This window comes from Dasypus novemcinctus, chromosome 10 (genome assembly GCF_030445035.2).
Source record: "Dasypus novemcinctus isolate mDasNov1 chromosome 10, mDasNov1.1.hap2, whole genome shotgun sequence".
In the NCBI taxonomy this organism is placed as follows: Eukaryota; Metazoa; Chordata; class Mammalia; order Cingulata; family Dasypodidae; genus Dasypus; species Dasypus novemcinctus.
Window position 1 is genome coordinate 124,670,804 of NC_080682.1, and position 21,640 is coordinate 124,692,443.

The following is a 21,640-nucleotide window of genomic DNA, read 5'->3' on the forward strand; positions in this document are numbered from 1 at the left end:
TAGAAGGAATAGTATGCGTAAAAATCCCAATGCAATATTTATTGTCCCAAACAAAAGCAATGGTTATGGAAATTAGGAACTTAGTCAGCAGGATAGTCCTTAAAAGTTAAAAAATTTCTTCTAAACCCTTTATAAGCTCTAAAATGACAACAAGAAAAGAATTGAAAATGGCAAAGACAGCTGGCTTTTCCAAGGGTGTACTTTGTACTCCCTTGGTGAGTTATACATGATGCTTTGTTATAATTCTGGTTCTTAAAAACAACTCTAATAAGATCATATTTGATCAATTTTTTTCAGATGAAAAGTCAGAAGCTTGAAGAGCTTAAGTTGCCAATATCTCCCCGTTAATAAGTAGGAGAATGAACATTACACATAGATCTGTCTGACTCCACAATCCATTCCCTTCCCATTCTTTCCCTCTTTGTCCTCCTTCAGTCCTTAACTTGGTACACATGTGCTGATTCTTGCTTCATGAATCCAGCACCCACATACATACCAATATACCCTCCTTCCTTTGTATATTTCTCGGAACCCCATCAATTAGAGATTTGGTTTGTTCCATCCTGGAGGAACAGCTCTGGACTAGATGATCTTGAAGGTTAAAGATTCATCTCAATCTTTCTGTCCACCCCATATTGACTTCAGTTTTCCTTCAGAGAACGAATACATAAACAAATATCAGAGATAAGGTGGTACACAATAGCTTGCGTTTTCTTTAGCTGCTAGATTGCTGGAGAATAAGTTCTTTAGTTGAAGAGAGAAATTCTCCAGTATCCCCCTGTGAAATTTCTCCACCAAAACATAATAAGTTATTGATGGAACTTCCACATGTCCATTAAAGTGGGTTTTACTATCACATTTATCAACCCAAATGAAGTATATTAAGAATGACTAGTGTCTTATACTACTAAGAATGAAAACTGCCACATACTCTTCATTGCCTGATTTAGAAGCAATTGATATTCTACAGATTCCAAATAGACCAACATATTATTAAGAACGTTAATTAATTATAAAATTTGTTTTATTTTGTATGAAGATACCCACATTGTTTATAGTAATATAAGAACTCTTTATTCTTTAGGTTTTATATGCTGTTTGCCATTGAATTTTCTTTATTTAAAACTAAAAAAAAGTCAGATTATGTGGTATTTGGAAACTAAGAAGAAAGCATAAAAAAGGGTTCTTGTCCATTCAAATTTTATCAACCTGTCCTTGTATAGAAAGCACTGGGTTTAAGCTGTTCTGGGAAATACAGCAACTTAACTCTAAAAGGTTCCATACTAAGTTAGAAGTAGAGACCCCTGGATAGCACTGTATAGTACAATAGCCTGATTCCATCTTCTATACTTGAGTCATGAAATTAATTCTCTTAGTCAATATTCCAGGATGATTAAACAATAAAGAATTAAAAATAACTTTCTGAAACACATATTTAAAATTATAAATGTAATATCATATAAGTTTCTACACAGCTCGAACAGCAAATATTTTTGAACATTTTTTCACTGAACTTATCCAAAAGGACTTTTGAACATTGTTTTCTTTCTGTTTCCTGATCAGGATGGAAGTGGAATAGTTGAGTATGGAAAAGTCCTATCATAGTGCTATTTAGTGTTCTATGTGTGGTGACAATATTCTAATATTACAATCAGGACATATGATCAGAAAATACCTTTTCAGTTTATATATTTACTTATCTGAAATATTTTATGACATCATAGAAATTAAATCAATTTAGTTATACATTTAGCAGAGTAGTATAATAAAAAAACAATAACATTCCATGAAGGCAAGACCATCCCATAAAAGTCAGTACCTAGCACTTCCATTACTTTTATAGAATGATTCCCAGTAGAATAGCTTGCAGCCCTTTGCTCAATTTATTTTAATTTCATTGGGCAATGGGCCTTGCACCACTTTCCTTGAGAGACGGAGATTTAATAGATTCTTATAACTAAAAGGTTTTCTTTATGGTGTTTCCTGCTGGCAAGTGAGCTCCCACTGTAATTTGAATCTGGGTCCCACTCACTGATGCCTAATAGTTAAAGGTGTGATTTTCAGAAAATATAATTCAGTTTTGGTTATAGGAAAAAGGAAAGACTACCAAATAGCACATTCAAGAGTGGCACTCGTCAAACTTTAGAGCAGACATTTCTAGCCATTATACTCCAGGAAGTAAGACCTCAATGTACTACTGAGCAATGTTTTTGAAATATACTCCATGATAATATTTAAAACCTGTTCTTTAGCTATAAGAGTAAGTCAAATAACATTGTTATTTAGATAACGCTACTAATTGATACTTATTGAGAATTGAATAAAAAAAAAAAGTATGTTCAGGTCCCAATTCCTGCTCTGTGGTTGTGAGCTCATTTGTACATAGGACCTTTGAAGATGCTATGAGTTAAGGTGTGCCCAAAGAAACTGAGAGTAGATCGTAATTCAGTATGGCAGAAATCTTTGTTAGCAAAGGAAATTGGACACAGAAGAGGAAGCCAGGGAAACAGACTTGGCCCAGTGGTTAGGGCGTCTGCCTACCACATGGGAGGTCCATGGTTCAAATCCTGGTCTCCTTGATCCGTGTGCAGCTGGCCCATGTGCAGTGCTGATGCGCGCAAGGAGTGCCCTGCCACACAGGGGTGTCCCCTGCATAGGGGAAACCCACGCGCAAAGAGTGCACCCCATAAGGAGAGCCGCCCAGCACGAAAGAAAGTGCAGCCTGTCCATGAACGATGCTGCACACAGGTAGAGCTGATGCAGCAAGATGACGCAACAACAAAGAGACACATTCCCATGCTGCTGACAACAGCAGATAGAAGTGGACAAAAAGAACTCACAGCAAATAGACACAGAGAACAGACGACGGGGGGGGGGGGCAAAAAAATTAATCTTTAAAAAAAAAAAAAGAGGAGGAAGCTACAGGGAGCATCCAGAAGCTGCAAGTCAACCAAGCATGCAAGAGAAAGAAGTCACTCCCGTGTGTCCTGCCATGTGATGGAAAAGCCAAGCAGCGAGGTTTGTGGCAGCCAGCCCCAGGACACCAGAGTCTTCAGGCAGAAAGCATCGCCTTGCTGACGCCTCAGTTTTGGACTTCTCCTGGCCTGAAAGCCGTGATCCAATAATTTCCTGCTGTTAAATCAGTTCATTGCACGGTATTTGTTTTAACCAGTAGGAAACTATTATATACTCTATAGTCTTTTCTACATAGTTCTTATTTTGATTCTAGCTCTTGGTACCATTTCTACTGGATTAATCTCTGTCTATAAAAGAAGCCAGCCAACCTCTGTTTGGTTTTCATATTCTTCCTGAAAGCTTCTTTATCTCTTTGAGGATCTCCCGTTAATTACAGCCATTCTTAGAATAAAAACACAGATAAATTGATGTTTAAAAATTAAACTAGCTTCCATTTACTGAGCATGTCTTATAAGCACATTTTATAATTGAACTTAAATTTTTTTAAGCACTGATATAAGAAATATATCAATTATTACAATTTTCTTGTTGAGAAAACTAATTCTCAGCAAGGTTGACAAATGTGCCCCAAAACACACAGCTAGGGCATTGCAAAGCTGAGACATGGCCCTCGGGTCTGTATTCTTTCCATTAATCCCAGGATCTCTTTTTAATGATAACTTGTTTTTTTTTTTGGGGGGGAGCAGCAGAAAATGTGTAGGTGGGAAACAGGTCTTTAATTATAGTCCTTTATAAGAAACAAAGTACCATGAAATAATCTTATTCTTTTTTCCTGTAAGAATGCAAAAGAAAGAAAATATGCCACTAAAATTGATTAAGCAGCTGAAGTTTTAGACTTTCTTCTCAGAGCATCAGTTTTCTCATCTGTAAAGTATAGCTCTAAAGACCTACCTCAAAAGATCATTATAGGGTAAATATGGGTACTTTCTCAGCCCAGTGTCCAGCATGTAAAAAAATAACCAATGTATTAGAGATGTGGTCTATTCTAGTGGTTAAAATGATTTTATCTTGAGTCAAACTGCTTAGATATGAATCCTAGCTTAACTACTTATTAGCTAAATATCTTTAAGCAAATTGATCTCTCTGTATCTCAGCTTTCTTATCTATGACATAAGTTTAATAATAACACCTATCTGATGGGACCGTGGTGAGAATAAAATGTTTATACATGTAAAGTGCATAGAAGAATTCCTGGCCCATTTTAAGGGCTCAAAAATGTTAGCTATTACTGTGTAATCACTGTTATTAAATCTACTTCTTTTAAAGCTGCTTTTTCTCAGTGCCAAGCCACTTTTTTTTTTATGGTAATAGGGCTAATATACTATGTATTTTTCTTTCTTCTTTTACTTGCTTTTCCTCCCACTAGCTCCTATGAAAAATTAGGTCCCTCCTCTCCAAGTTGTTCTGTTGTGTTCTCATCTGTGCAGACTGGTTTCGAAGATCTGCATTAAAAGATCAAGGGTAAAGAATTGCTTTGCTGAACAGATAGCTGTGCTCTGCAGACAGCATAAATCCTAAAGAGCTGTGTATGGATCCAAGAATTGGTCACATTTCCTCTTTCTTCTCTCAGCTGATTTGAAATCAGGTTTTTCTCTCCAATAATAGACTCAACATTTGATGAAGTCTCAAAAAGCAAAATCCTACCACTATTCAAACCTATATATGGATTTTGTGTTCAATTTTTAAAAAATAGAGACAGGGAGAGACTCTTTAAAAATATCCATAAATTTCTCAAATGGCATGAAAATAAAACAACGTGTTTTATTAGTATTTTTTTTTTTGCCATTTTTATGCCTTCCTTTGTATTGGCAGTTCCATTCATTACATCTTGATGAATTTTTGTAGAAAAAGTATGTTTTAGTATCTTTTATGGGAGCTAGAGAGATAGAAGGCTTAATGTTGTCTGCCAGAGAGAAAAACTGTTTATTTTTTTTCTTCAATGTAAGAGGAATAACAGAAATAATTAGGAACTATTTTAATGTAATACATACACCTCAGTGCCAGCAGGGTCTGATTTTCTATAATACAATATAAGCTATCGATGGTGAGATCTTAAGAGATGCTACTGGCATAAGGCTGGGGTCTTCTCCAAAATTCTTTTGCTCCACTGATTTAACTTGTATTTAGAGTCTTACACTGATCAGAAAGAACATCTGTAGTTAATGAAATCAAAACTAGGTAAACTGCTCAATCTGTAGACAGTTCATATCACTGAAATCCAGCTTTATCTGAAGAAAAAGTCTTGCCACATTTATAATAAAATTCTTAGACTAGCATTATTTACTTAACTTTTTAATATACTTTTCAATTTTTTTTATTTTTAAAAGAAACTCAGATTACATAAATGTTACACAAAAAATATAGGGGATTCCCATATGCCCCTCTCCCAGCCCTCCCACATTTTCCCACATCAACATCCTTCATTAGTGTGATACATTTGCCACAACTGATGAACACACATTGGAGCATGGCCACTAAGCAATGATTATAGTTTATATTGTAGTTTGCACTCTCTCCTGCACATTTTTGCAAGTTATTACACGATATACAATGGCATGTATCTGTCATTGCAATGTCATTCAGAATAATTCCCAAGTCCCACAAATCCCCCAAATTCCACCTATTTTTCCCTTTCCCTTCCTTCAGAACCTCTAGTGACCCCTGCCTCCACATCCATGATAAGTTCTTCCATTGCTAGATTCACAAGTCTACAGTAGAACAATTTTAAGTCTCCTCTAGTCCATCGTCCAATTTCCTATCCTGAGGATTCTGGGATGGTGATACCCTCTCTTCCTCTAATAGAGAGGGCTTAGATCCCACGGGGCAGATGTCTGTGGCTTTCTTGCTTGCGTTTGTTCCTGTCTCTCTGTTATCAGTCATCATCTCCTTGTTGGTTGTCCTAGGTGAGTCCAATGAACTGGAGAGTGGGTGTTGCACCTCTGTTGAGATTTAGGACCCAACTGGCACATGGACAGCCCAAAGAGGTAAGTCTCTTGGATGTACAACTACCAAGTCTATTACTAACTATAGGCTCAATAGAAGGAGCAGAAGAGCAGTGTGCAGGGAAGCCACAACTGATCCAACTCTGCCACACTGGGAGTGTAAATTCCAGAGTGGGGCCCACTAGAAGGGTGCCAAACTCTGGAGTTGTCTGCCCTACCTACAGTGTTAGACTAACTTTAAATGTCTGATAATTAATAGCAAAAGGTTATTTTTTCACTTGAAATTATCTTAAGTTTAAAGTCAAACTTCTCATTTCACCAAGTTTCTATAAAGTAGAAATTCAAACTTTTAATCTTGTTTATTTCTAGGCTATGTAAGGGAAATTAAAGCAGTTTTTAGAAGCAGTTAGTTAATTACCCTAGCAATCAGACAGTTTTGTTTTTTGAGATGCACCATGTTAAAGCTAATCAGTAACACAAGTAGATTGAATAACACAACAGCAGCTTTTGTAAAAATGCACTCTTTAAAATCAAAGTCACTCATGGCACTCTTATTTGAATGCTTAAAATGAATTGCAGTTTTGGAGACAGAAATTAAATGCAATTTATTTTAGTTACTTCATAAAAGACCCTTATTTAAGATAGGGTATTTAATAATTAATTACCCTACTTGTCATCTTGAATAAAGGTTGGGAACCCTAAATTAATTGTGTTTTATTTTGATGCATTTAGGAAAGTTTAATGTGAGATATATCATGTTGCCTATGTTTACTGCTAGATGTCACCATTGTTTCAATATTAGTCAACACTTGGCTACTTTCTCTGACAGTAAGAAGGGAAACATTTGGTTAAACAGCTCTTTTGGTCAGCATGTGATGCACCAAAGAAAACACTGTGACTATCATTTCTATTAAATCAGAAAACAGCTAATTCAAATGGAGAATGCACATTAGAGACTTTAATTTAACTGGAGTATTCTTAATGACAGTTTTCATGCTATTAATTATTAGCATGACAGAAGGTAATGGAGGTAATAGAAATGTAGTTTTGACAATATTCAAGACTAAATGCTGAGTGAGAATCTCTGTAAACATTACGAAGAATGTTGTCTTTTAACTTTGGGTCTACTTTTTTTATTTAAAAAATACTCCAATATATTTGTTTCTTTTCTGTATTTGATTTACTTTCATATGTATATAACAGCATGCCTTTTCTCCCTCACTTTGAGTGGTACTGTGCCATTCCGTGGGCAACCTTCCTAGGTTATAAAATATATTGCTATAGCACAATTTAATAGAGGCTCCTCCAGCTCCTTCAAGTTGGAAGCCAGCTATGTTATTTCCACTACTCGAATATATCATGATTAGCACCTTAGAATATAAGAAACGGAAACATTAGCAAAGTATACTTCCCAATATTAATGAGAAGAAAATTGCCCTAAAACTAACAGCTGTATGTATTTGAACGTTGCCCAATGACTTTAACCTGAAATGACTTGATTTCATTGTCTTGTTAAACAGCTTACTACTTACTTACAGGGTAATGGGAAGAGTCAGTTCCTAATAGCATTAACGTATAAACAATGTAACACGTCATTAATGAAGATAGTTCTCTTTCTAGAAAAACAATTATGAACATTCATGGAAAGCTTCTTGTGTAGACAATAGAAACATTGTACTAGGGTAAGAAAATATTGTAATGTAAGACAAAATGATAATTATAGTACATAATGTTCTCTATGAGATCAAGGGCCCTCAGTTCTTTAAATCTTTAGAGTGTTTGGAACCTGTCAAAATTTTTTTGTGATCTGCCACACAAAATGCATTATGAAGTATTTCATTTCTGTAAAATATTGCAGCAATGGTATCTCCATGATTAGATGAGGTAATTTGGTACAGGAATAATTCAAAATGACAGCTCAACATAATATGATTTAATGTGTGGCTAGGATTTAAGTGTTGACAGCTTCACAGGAAACACAATCACGATCAGGGAGAGTTATATCTTTTCTCTAAAACGAGCAATATGAACTTGCATGTGCACTTTTATTTGTGATGAATGTTCACTAATGCAACTGAATGATACAAGTAGAATTACTTTTGCATTATAATTCTTATTTTAAAGTATAAAATTTCAAAAACATTTTCAAAGCCATTTCTGTTTTTAACCAACACAAACATACAGATCAAAGACAAACATATTTTCACTTATTTTAACTTTTTTTTAATAGTTATATATTGAAAATATCATGTAAGAAAAACTTTCCATCTTTGCTAATACCCACCATGACGTGTTCAGGGCATTTGTCTAGGGGATGCAGAAATGAACAACTCTGTCAGATTTTTTTGATACTGGTATTTGGAATGAAGGAGCTGGCCAGAGGGAAAAACCTAGTCTTTAGGTTCTTGTCCAATTTACTATGTGCAAACAGGAAACAAAAGGTGTGGCAATGCAGGTTCTCAGAGAACCTGCCCACCAGTAGATCTAGCACAAACAAAGACAGGTCAGTATTTCTATCTCTTGGGAAATATTGAAAAAGGGTGTGGGAAAAGGAAGCAAAGTCCTGGATTTATGATAACATAAAAACATAAGCTCATGACACATGATGTATGGAGTCAGACTATTGGTCCAGCCAGTTCACAACTTCTATGTTAATAATGACTCTTGAAGATATTTTAGGGATGCACAAGACTGCTTTTCTCGATATATCCCAAAACACTTCTTAATTTTTCTTAACAGCATTCTAAAAAGACATAATACACTGATACATTATTTTCCCTGGAAACAGAGGAGTTCCATCCTGGTAGCATTCACTGCAAAAAATTAGATTTAAAAAATTATTCAAGAAACTCCCCTAAAATGCATTATTAGCTCCACTTTTAAGTATTCACAAAACGAATCAGTGTTCATTGAATTTGAGATGATAGCAAATTGTTTAAAACCAAAAAACTCTCTTGGAATTGAATAAAACAAAAGTGTTGAATAAAAATGACCAACTTGTATATTTAAACATGTGTATCAGGCATAATATTCTGTTTCTCTTAACTAGCTTTCTTCTCTCTAATATTTACTTTTCTTTCCTTTGGTACTTTTTCCACAATCCTTTCCACATTCAAATCAAGAAGCTATTTTGAACAAGAAAATTCATGTAAAGATTCATTTAGTTATACACATATTTAATGCATCTTATTTTGGGAATAATATATCCCTGGCTGAATCACCTCTTTGTTGAGTAAGAACTGGTTTGATTGAGATTAGTAGCTGATGTGTACATTCAAAATACTATTTTTCTCCTAGGAATCTTGAACTACTTTTAGATGATTTCCTTCTGGGTATTAATATGGTAATGTGAATTAGTAGTTAAAGAAAGGACTCTGGAGTATAGAAGATAAATATTTGACCTCTGGCTAAGTTTCTATGTGACCTTATCCTTACTTAACCCTTTGAGCTCACACATATAAAAATATGAGACTCTTAAGGTAATTTCTTAGTTGGATCATATGATGCAGAGATTAAGGAAGATAATTGGGTAGCTAGTAAAGTCTGGTAGCAAAAATTCTAAGTGAATCACAATTCTAAAAGAAGCAATAGAATTGAACAAACTTGAATGCATGACTAACCATGTTGACCAAAAGAAAAGGCCATCTGTTTGGCCAAACCATTGACTTTACTGATAACTCATAAAGTACATAGTGAGAATTCATGGCAGAAAAAATTTTTTTAAAAGCATTAGCATTTTGGCCTGAAATTGTATTCCTTTTAGAGATGTTTTTATCAAGGAGATGTGTCATTTATCATAAAGGTAACAAGGTATAATTAAATTGATCAGATTCTTTTAGAGTCTTTTGATGCTAGCATAACATAAAAAGCATTAATTAAATGGAATAGATATTTCAGGTTTTCTTTTCAGGAGGAATTTTGTGTCAAAGATACAATTTTAAGGTGATCCTTATGGAAATAGTGAATATTCCACTACTTGTTCCCTGGTTATATCTTCTGATGCATCTGAACTTTTATACAATTGTACTTCATTTAATATTTCATAGTATTGTCAGGTAGGCTGAAGAAAATTCTCCTAAGCTTCTAGTAAAGACTTCCAAAATCACTGCCTCAAACAAGACCAAGATCAAGACAGCTGCTACCTCTATCTTGAATTTCAGATCCAGGAACCTGCCTCTGTGGCCACTCTCTCCAAGACAAACCACTTCTGCAATAACTGGGGTGATGCCAAATTGGAAAGCCCACCTGCTTCACTGAGCAGCTCTGGCTCTAGAAAGACACAGCCTTTGCCGATGTATATTACCAAAATATAATGTTGTGCATTTGAGCATTCTCCTGAATAGTTCAGTTCTATTTCAGACTTTGTATAAGCACATATGATTTTGGTGGAACCTAAACCATGTCTTGAAAACAAGTTCAGGTTAAGTTGGAAAACTTCAGGTTTTTAAAGTATCTCAAACTCCCAGCATTTTTCATAGAGAAAGACATGCTAAAAGGTGGTTGAACAAAGAATATGCCTCTTGCTCCTTTATTATCTCATTAGTGATTTATGCATAGCACTCAATATGCTTAAGAATTACTCTTCTATTGAGTCAGGTTAGTATAGGGTAAGGGAGACTTGGGTCACAGTTGAGGCTTGGTAGACCACATGGCTGATAGACCACATGGCTGGTAGACCACATGGCTGACAGACCACATGGCTGGCAGGCAACATGACCAACAGGCAACATGGCTGTGAGACCATACGGCTGGTACGTCACATGGCTGGCAGGCAACATGGCCGTGAGACCATACGGCTGGCAGGCAACGTGGCCAACAGGCAACATGGCGTGAGACCACATGGCTGGAAGGCCACATGGCTGTGAGACCCTGCCAGGAAACCTCCTGAGTGGAAGGCTGCTGGGAAGATCCCATGAGACCCTGGCTATGAGATTCCATTTGGAACTCTTTCCAGGGTCAAGGAGAAGCTCTGGATAACCCCAAACGGGGCTCTTCATTGGACCCCTAAGTGTTAACAGGCAGGGATCATAAGGCAAACAATCAGAGAGCAAATGGCTGGGGTCCCTCCCCAACATTACTAAGGGTGAGGAGTAAAGGTTTTACAGAGCCTACCCTGGCCCACATGCTCGGCATCCTGCAGCACACCTGCAGTCCATGGCTAGGACTGTGTCCTCTTTTTTCATTTCTTAATAAACTCTTTACTCCCTTGCCTATCCTATGGCACATCCTTAAATTCTTTTATGTGACTAAGCAAAGAACTTAGAAGCACAAAACCCAGAGCCTTCTGACAACAGTATTACAGTGTTTCTATTTTATTCTCATTTTAGGTAGGCACAGCCTACCACAATATTTTTATGATTATCAAATAAAATAAATACAAGAAAATAATCTAGAATGGTGTCAAACAAAAATTAGGAAACACAAAATAATTATAATTATACTACTACCCTCTTGTATATATTCCCTGTAGACTGTAGACTCTCTGAGGATAGCTACCTTATCCTTAATTTCATAGCTTAGTGCTGATCAGAGCATCTGGCACATATTAGGTGGCAATAAATCTTTGGAGAAAGATGATTGTAAAAGTATAAATAAATGCATTCTGTTTGGATTCCTTAGAAATTGGTGCCATTGGAACCCTGGGTGTGTGCATAGATCTTAGTTGAAGAGCCTTACATTGAAGAAATTAGGACAGTACATAGAAAATGAAGTCAAATGACTCATTGTTTCTTTTCTTGTCAAGTAAAAGATGAAGTGGCTAATTAACATGCTTTGTTAAAATATTAGATATTTATTAAAAATAATGGAAGGCTCTTCTGTTAATTCACATGTAACTTAATCAACAATGTAAAGGAATGCTTTAGACTTATTAATCATTGACATAATTATCTCTGCATATTATTGAGGATTTTCCATAAAAGCAATTTACTAGAAGAAAGTTACCCTATTAATTACTCATCAGCCAAAGAAATATTAGCTTGGCGTATGAGATCGATACCGAGCAAAAATGGATTCTGTTCTTCCGATGTGTCTTTAAAGCCAATTCCTGAGACACCAGGGTTTCATAAAGAAAAAGTGTTTATTTGGTTGCACAAGCAAGGAACACAGTAGGCCTCATAGCCCAAAACTGCCTCTCTGATCTACGGAAAGTCAATATTTTATTACATCAGGGTGCAAATGGATAATTGGGGTGGAGCTGGACTGGAGTTCCTTCAATAATAAACATTAAGGAGCTGGCCAGGCTAGGCAGGGGTATGGTAGCAAACAAGCATTAGTCACTAGGATTGGGGATAGAGGTATAGAGAACAGAGGTCAGTTACAAGGTCTTTCATGTCAATATTAAACAGGAGGGTAGAGTGGTTGCCATCACAGTAGCAAGCATACACAAGGATGAACCAAATCCATTACACAGGGTAAAGTCAATCTAGAGGTACCATCACAATAGTGAACAAGAGTAAATCCAATCCATAATTACCACCACAAAGATAAGGATACACAAGAGTGAGGTTAAGTCTCGAGTAACCTTAAAACAGGGATAAGACCATTTTCACTAGCTTCTGTAATTCCAGGTATTAAACATCTGCTATTTTATAATATAATTATTTGTTATTTTTTAACCCTCCATTACAGGATAATACTTGTTGAAGGTACAGATAATGAAGTTTGAAAATCAAGAACAAAAACTGATTTTTAAGTTTCTTTATCTAACATTTTAACATTTTTTGAGTTGTCACTTTTGTTCTAGATTTTATCCTTTCGCAAATTATTTGGGTTAGACCATTTAAATCATCCCAGCTGCTTAGCATTGAAAGAGATCATTGATTATCTACTGATGTTTCATACTCAGAATAAACTTCTTCTTCACACAATTCCTGTCAGTTGGTTGTCAAGTCTCTGCTGGACCATCTGCTTGAAATATCCTCGGTGCAGAATGTATCACCTCACAATGCAACATCGTTTCCCACAACAATTCTTATTCTTATGAAACTCTTAAACAACAACGGAAATCTGTTTTCCTGTGCTTTGTATTTGTTGCTCATATTTTACAACTAGATAGTGTTTGGAATATTTTATCAAAACTACAAATAATGTGTATTTCAGATATTTGAAAATACCTTTAATTCTACCCAAATATTTTCCTCCTTATGTTGATAAATCATGTACTATATGTCCTTTGAAAATTTGTCCTACATCTGATCTTCCTTTTCCTGGTCCAAGGATCCTATGCTTATATTCCAGGCAAGGGAATAATTTTCCCCAGTAAAAAATTCCTCTTGCAATGCCTCCATCTAGGAAGTTTCCTTAGGACTTCATAAAAAAAAAAATCTATAATTTAACTCCCAATTACACTTTTGCTATATACATAAGAATTATATGCCTTTCTTTCAAACTACCATGTGAAAGTGGCATATTTAAATTTTTAAAATGGGGCTAAATGCCTTTCTCATTGGCATAAGAAATGCTGCCTCAACAAGTCAGGGTCGTTCTGACTCCCACCACACTGTACTACTATGGTGGGGACAGTGGCTGGGAATTCAAAGTGGAAAGTCTCCACGTACTTTCCTCTGGATGCTTTCTACCAGGTGGAAACAGTCATGGCAAGTGTGAGGCAATGCAGAGAGGCTAAAGCCTGGGCTTTCTAGATACAACAAAAAGACTTGGGAACATTGAGGGAGGGATCATTTAAGGCTCACCAAAAAGCCACACCAACTTGATATGGACCAAAAGCAGCCCACCAAAGGCATTGGGAATTCAACTACAATGAAGAGCAATGCTCAAGCCTGGGTCCCTGAGTGGTACCAGGTTGTGCATTAGCACTTCAAATCAGAATACTACTGTAGAAGCTTTGTAACCTAAAATGTTATTGGGTCAACAGCTCATAGAAGTCATGCCAGAAATTGGAATATGAACCCAACAGTGTTGATGATCTGTTTTAAAAAATATATAACCCATAAAATTTTAAGCAGAGCACAAGTCTCATAACAGTATCCAAAATGTCCAGGATACAATATATAATTACTGAAGATATAAATAATAAGGGAAAACTAAATAGCTCTTAAGGGAAACAAAATGAACAGATGCTGACAGTGACATGATTGAAATATTGGAATTTTTGACAAAGATTTTAAAGCAGTTATTAAAACAGTTCTCTAAGCAGTGAGGGAGAGAACTGCCATAAATTTCCATTAATAAATATTTCCATAAATATATATTTCTTTGAAAAGAAATAGAACTTATAAAAAGAATTAAATGGAAATTCTATAACTAAAAGCAATGAGAAACTCACTGGAGGGATTGAATAGCAGAATGAAGAAGACAGAGGAAAGGAGAATATTTTTTCTGCCCACTGCATTTTTTTACTCTTCTCTTTCTGGGAGTTCTATAATGCATATGTTGGTATGCTTTATAGTGTCCCACAGATTCCTTAGGCTCTGCTCACTTTTGTTTCTTTCATTCTTTTATCTTTTTTGCCTATCAAACTGAATAATTTTAATGATCCTATCTTGAGGTTTGCTGCTTTTATCTTCTGCCCACTCAAATCAACTGTTGAACCCTTCTGGTGAACTTTCGTTTCAGTTATTGTGCTTTTCATGTCCAGAATTTCTGTTTGTTTCTGTTTTAAAATTTCTAACTACTCATTTTGTTCCTGCATAATTTTTCTGAATTCCTTTAGTTCTTTTTCCCTATTTCCCTTTAGTTCAATTAACTTATTTAGCCAAGGTGATTTAATGTCTTTAATTAATTTTTCAATGTCTGGGCTTCTTCAGCGATCACTTTAAGTTGTTCTTTTGAGTGGGTCATCTTGTCCTGTTCTTTTTAAGCCTTGTGATTTCTTACTGAGTCTGGATATTTGAATAGTTTGATATTTTAACTCTGTAATTGAGATTCCACCTCTTCCCCAAGGTTAGCTTTTTTTTTTTTTTTTTTAATGTTGAAACATATAGTGTAGATTCCTTCAGTGCCTGGCCCAGTTTAAACTGAGCCAGTAGATCAGTCCACTATGAACAGTTATGTTCTACTTGGAAATTTCTGAGCATATGTCTTGCCCTGAGCATGCATGGTAACTTCCAAAAATTTCCCAACATGTGCAAATGTTCCCATTTGTCCTAGTTTCTCCCCCCAAAAATGAGATTCTCTCCCAACTTCCTAGGTGCTTTATTTTATGTCTCAACCACAATCTTTCACCCCTAGCATCTGCAGTGTGCTCAGTTCTGTGCCAGTCTTTTCTCTGGGTGAGTTCTGGGTTTGGCAATCCAAATGTGTGCCTTGAGTCAGTCTTTTATGGAGCAGGATGGAGTAGACATAAAAACACACTAAAATTTCAATTATGTATGCTAATACCTAGATACCAGAGACCCGCACAAGTAATGCAAACGATACTGGAAACCTGAGTGGTTGAGCTGCCATTGGTCCCAGGGACTGCCTTGCCAAGTCAGGGGAGCAGGAGGGACTAGTGACAGTGTTCACCAGCTTTCCTCCCATTTTTAAGTTTTCCATTTCCTGATCCAGGCTTGGCTTGTTCCTGTTTACCCTTGACTTTTCCGCAGTGCTGGGAACACAGTTCTGACTGATTCTGCTTGTCTCTTTCCGTGTTTCTGTGTGATGGGACCGTTCACTAGCAGTGCCTTGTTTCACGGTCTTGCTGATGTCACTCCTCTCTCTGATCAACTGAATTTTTACCAAGTGCAAAATCAACTCAGAGGGGAATGAAGAGCATTTTCATCAAGTATTGTTGGAACAAATGGAATCCTGTGCACAAAAAGATGAACCTTTAACAACATTTTAAGCCATCTGTAAAAATAAACTCAAAATGTTCCACAGACAGAAATGTAAAATGTGAAACGCTTTGAAGACATTGTAAGAGAAAGTCATGACCTTGTATCAGACTGAGAGGTGTTTGATATCAAAAGCAAAATCCATAAGAGCAATATATAACTTGCTCTCTGAATGACATCATAAAGAAAAGAGAAGAGAAGCAAAACAGCAGTAGAGAGTATTTATGAATCACAAATTTGACAAAGGGCTTGCATCCAGACTATATGAAGAAGACAAAAAATTCAATATTAAGGGGAAAAAAAACAGCCCAATTCCAAATGGGAAAATATTTGAATAGATATTTTAAGGAAAGTATCTGGCTGGAAAATAAACACTTGAAGAGACATTCAAAATCTTTGGTTATTAGGGAAATTCACGTTAATACCATAATGAGATTTTACTGCCAAAATATGAGAATGACTACTATGAAAAAATTACTGACAACATCAAGTGATGATAAGGACAAGGAGTAACTATAACTGTCATGCTTTGCTGGGGGACTAAGAAATGCTATAATCACTCTCGAAAATAGTTGGGAAGATTTTTATCAAGTTAAACATATACTTATTATACGACCAAATAATACCACTTTGTGGTATTTAACCCTAAAGAAAATACTTTCACACAAAGCACCTTTGGTGCTCAACTGGGGTCAATTTCAGCCCCCCACGGGACATTTGACAATGATTAGACACATTTGGCTTGTCACAGCTGGAGGACGACTGGATCTGGTACGTAAAGGCTGGGGATGCTGCTAAACATCCTATAATGCATAGGATGCTCTCCAAACAAGCAGTTATCTGGCCCAAAATGTGAAAAGTGCTGAGACTGAGAAAGCATGCTGCACACACATGTGGATAGTCAATTATTTCTAATCACCCCCACTGGGTGAATGGATAAGTAAACTATGATATATCCTTACAATGGAATATTACTCAGCAATATAAAGGAACACAGTATTGACTTACACAACATCTTCATAAGTATCAAATGCTTCGAATGCTTTATGCTAAGTGAAAGAAGCCAGCCTTAAAATGTTACATACTGCATGATTCCATAGGGCCTAATCAGAAAGGCAAAACTTTAGTGACAGAGAACATTTTAGAGGTTTCCAGGGGATAAGGTTTTGGGGAGATTCTAACATGAGGAAGTTTTTTGGAGTGTTGGGTTTGTTCTGTATCATGTTAGTGGTAGGGATTACAAGAATCTATGCATGTGTTAAAACTCATAGGACTTAATACCAAGAAAAATGAATTTTCATGCACATAGACAAAAGAATAGTAATAATAATAATAAATCAGCATAATAATACAAGTCCTGCATTCCTATTTTATCTTTATAGATATTGTACTAGCATATTTTTCTTTGGCATTTCATAAATTTACAAAAGTTTTCACATTGCAGTAACATTCGTTATATGACTGTTATATGGTAGATGCTTATATATATTACTTAATTTAACCCCTACAACAGCACTATGAGGAATATATTATTCTAATTTTAGAAATGAATGAATTAGTCATTTGTACACTAGTAACTGGGTGGCAAGAATTTAAAACCAATACCTAGAATTAAAATTCCAGTGTTATTGTCACATATTTTTCTTTCATGGTGTTTTAATTGTTTTTTTTTTTTTACTCAAGATGTTATGTTCCCTTCTTTCCCTTAACTTCAAATTCAAAAGAACAAAGAAAGAGAATAATGACGAACAGATCACTTGCAATTTCTTCACTCTTCTGAATTCCGATTCTATTCTTTGTACTATTTAGAATTTAAAAAATCCTTTAAGCAGTGAAGCTTGGCTGTCACTGTGGGCCCTGAAGGGAGGGGGAGAGGAGAATAGAATAGATGAAGTGGGGTAACTGGGGGAAAATGGAAGTGTTCCACAAGATCATGCAATGATGGATATAGGACATGTTAAATTTCACCAAAAATGTAAAAAAGTCTATAAGCTAAAGTGTAAACCATAATGTAACTAAACATTTAGAAAAGTATACAGTCTAAAATATAAACCATAATGTAAACCAAAATGGAACCATGGTTGGTAGCCACTTTTCAATATCTGTACATCAGCTGCAGTAAATATAACACCCACATGTAAAAAGATCTTTGCTGGGGAAGGGGGAAAAGGGTTTGACGTTGGATATATGGGAGTTCTCTATATTGTATATGTGACTTTACTGTGATCTAAAACTTTTTTGAAGACAAAATTAAAAATTAAAAAAGATGTAGACCTGAGGAAGGAATGAAAGAAATTGCCTTGCCATTGTACATACAGGGCAACACCTATTACAGTGATGAAAGGCAAAATGTCAAAAACAAAGTTTTATGATATTTTTCATTTATTAAAGCCCCAATTTAATTTTTGCTTTATTTTATTTTTTCTAAATTAGTGTGTATTCTATTTCTAATCTTTAAACCTATCATTACTATTTTATTTTCCTACTAATTGAATTTGGCAAATACATTAGGCTTCATTTTGGAAGAAGTTTTGGGCCACAGAGGGGTTCACCTATGTCAGGGGAGGAATACTGGTGTGAGGTGTTATTGATGGAGGACACAGGGTTGGGAGGGAGTTCTCCAGGGCATGTATATAGGGTATATAAAAATGTATGGATATTCATTGGGTATTTTCATAGTAGTTAGAGTTACAAACGACAACTGAGGGAGTGCTGTGTTCCTAGCTGTCATATTCCCCAATGGAACAGCAACAATCCCCCAAGTGTAAGGGCAAAGACCAGAGAAGAAGGATGGTCCAATGATGAACCCTTGATACTGATAACTATGTTTATGAGCCTATGTGCCTGAAATTTCAACTCTGCCTAGAGAAGCAGGGTGACTAAGAGTTACCTCCTGAGGGCCTCCATGTTACTCAAATGTGGCCACTCTTTAAGCCATACTCAGCATATAAATGCATTACCTTCCTCCAAGCATGGGACATGACTCCCGGGCATGAGCCTCCCAGGTGCAAAGGGATTACTTCCAATCACCAGATGCAACTAGAAAAAGACCTCAAATAAAAGGGGGAAATGGTAAAGACAAATGAGTTTATATGGCTAAGCGACTTCAGAAAGATCCAGGTGGGGGGTACATGGAGACCTCATATTTTTTGAATGTAACATTTAAAAGAGAATAAAGAAGAAAAAAAAAAAGTTTCAGGAGGTCATCAGAGGGGTCATGCTTATGCACATCTCAGCAGGACCCCAGAGACAGCCAGAGTAGATATAACCACAGGTACTGGTGCTCCTGAGGGCTACAGAGACACACAGCCTCTACAGTCATGGCAAATGACTCTATAGTTCAGTGCCTTGTCAGGGGGTGCTACTTTGCAGTTTGTGCTCCTGAGTCTGATGGAGTTTGACTCAGATGTTACCTTTCTACACATGCCTCTTCTATCACTTTTACTGAACCTGTGGTTGGTGCTAGGATTGGTGTATACTCAGGAAACTTGAATATCTGGACTGACCATGTGCCAGCTGGGCCCTGAGCCTCAGCAGAATTGCAAAACCCACTCTCCAGTGCATTGGGTTTACCCAGGTCAGCTAACAGGGAGGTGAAGATGGCCAACCACCACACCAGGGAACTGAGAGTACCTCAACTGCAAGCAGAAGAATCACATCCATCAACCATGTGGAATCTAAGCCCCCTCTCTATTTAGAGGTGGAGTGGACATCACCATCTCAGGGTCCACAGGATGGAGGAATAAAATATGGATTAGAGTGGACTTACTGGTATTCTACTCTAGAACTCTTGTGACTCTAGCAATGGAAGAAATTGTATCATTGATGTGGCAGCAGTGGCCACAGGAGTTACTGAGGGCAGGGAGAGGGAAGAAGAGGTGTGATGTGGGGACACTTGGAATTGTCCTAAATGATATTGCAGGGACAGATGCTGGACATTATATATCCTGCCATAACTCACTGAGTGTACTGGGAGAGAGTGTAAACTACAATGTGCTCCAAAATGTATTCACCAAATGCAATGAATGTGCCCCAAAGATGAAAGAGGTTGTTGTTGTGGGAGAAGTGGGGTGGGGGTGGATTGTGGGGTGTATGGGAACCTCTTATTTTTTTTTAATGAGACATTTTTTATGATCTCTTTATGTTTTAAAAAAAAAGACAAAAAAAACACAAAACCACTGTTCATCTTGTTTTAAAACTCATATCATTATGACTCTTAGGCAGAGAGCTAATTAATTGCTGAGTCATTATTTACACATAATTTTGTTTCTTCCATTTCCCAGAGGATACTTCCTTTTTAACTTATGTTCTGGAAGTTATTTTTCTGTGTGCTACAAGTTTTCATCCAAGAACTCATGGCTGTGAATAATCTCTTACCAGGCAAATATTTCCTTTTATCTTTATTACCTCCATTATATAAAGTTTCATTTATGTCCCTTCTTTACCATTTGTATTTACAAATTGAATTTTTTTTTTTTTCTCAATAACAGACAGGTAGATTTCTAAGGAGAAAATGTTCATGTCTGAATTTCTAAGCATCCTATGACTGTGCACACACTCTCAGCATGCAACATAGTAATTCTTGGTCTTGGGGCTACTATGTAAAATGCTGCTACCCTGACTTTCTAAAAAAAAAATCTTCTGAGTGATTTCACTGAAGCCTTTAATAATATAATCCCAACTGACACCATGTCCATGAACTATGCAGGATAAATTATGAGCTTTCCCCTTTCAACAGGTAGAACAGAAGTACTTTTTAGGTTGAAAGAATTTTGTCTTTTAAAATAAAGTCATATTATTATTAAGAAAAATAGCAACAAACACATTGCATATGTATTTGTAATTGAATTTTTTCAAATAGCGCTGCCAAGAGTTATTAGTTACCATTAGTATCTTTACTCATTGTTCTTTCCAAACTGAAAAAAAGAGTAAAATTTGCTCAGCTGCTCTAGATTATGTATTTTTTGTGTAACAGGACTCAGCCCTGTTCATAAGAAGAGAACCTGCTCCTGACTCCATCAGGTCCCCTGTGTATACGTTGAGCAGTGCTTTCCTTACAGGTAATAGCAGCCATGGACAGGGCTGGACACCAAGCTCCAGAGGAAAGACAGTACAATTCACTCTCTAAGACGTGTTGGTCATTTGAGATTTAATATTAATGGGTATTCTTGAAAACATTGGCTATTCACCCACCTAACAATTATCATGTAACCGAGTTCTCTGTGTTGACTTCAAAAATATAAGGAAAAATGAAATACAAGGCTATCCTTTTAATGGGTAGATTCGTTCCATTAGAAAAACTTAAAATTAATATACATACTTTGCCTGCCTGCATGGATTGTAGTGCCACTGAGACTGATAACACAGGGGGAAAGAAATTGTGGGGGAGAATGGTGGGTTCAGTTGTACATGAGGACCTTGAACATGGGACAGTGTCCTGGAAGCATATGACTTCATAAGCTGTGTTTGCAGGAGGGGCCCAGCAAAGCAGATGTGAGGGTTCCCATCTTTGTTGGCCAAGTCCATCTTACGCTCCACTCTTCCACAGGCTTTCCTAAGTCTAAGGATTTTAGCTAGGCCCTTTATTTCATTTTTTCTTCCCAATTCCCTGTAGCTAAATAGGCTTTCTAATGCCAGTCATATTTGAAAGTCCAAAGAAGTACTAGTACTGTGACCCAGGTCATCAAATTTCTGTGTGTCACTTATACATCTCACAAGATTTGGGGCCAGATTACTTTATATGTAAAGCTTAGCTTCATCTTTACTACAAGTTAATCCTAGAATAGATCAATTTTCTAGAGCAAATTCTAATATTGTGTTAGTGGAATTTTAGTGGGCCATGTTTGTTTGTTTTTTTCATCTTTGTTGCTGAAAAACATATTCTGAATAGTTATTCTTTTCCCATAATCGATTTTTCTGCAATTTGGATCAAGTAAATGCTGTTTC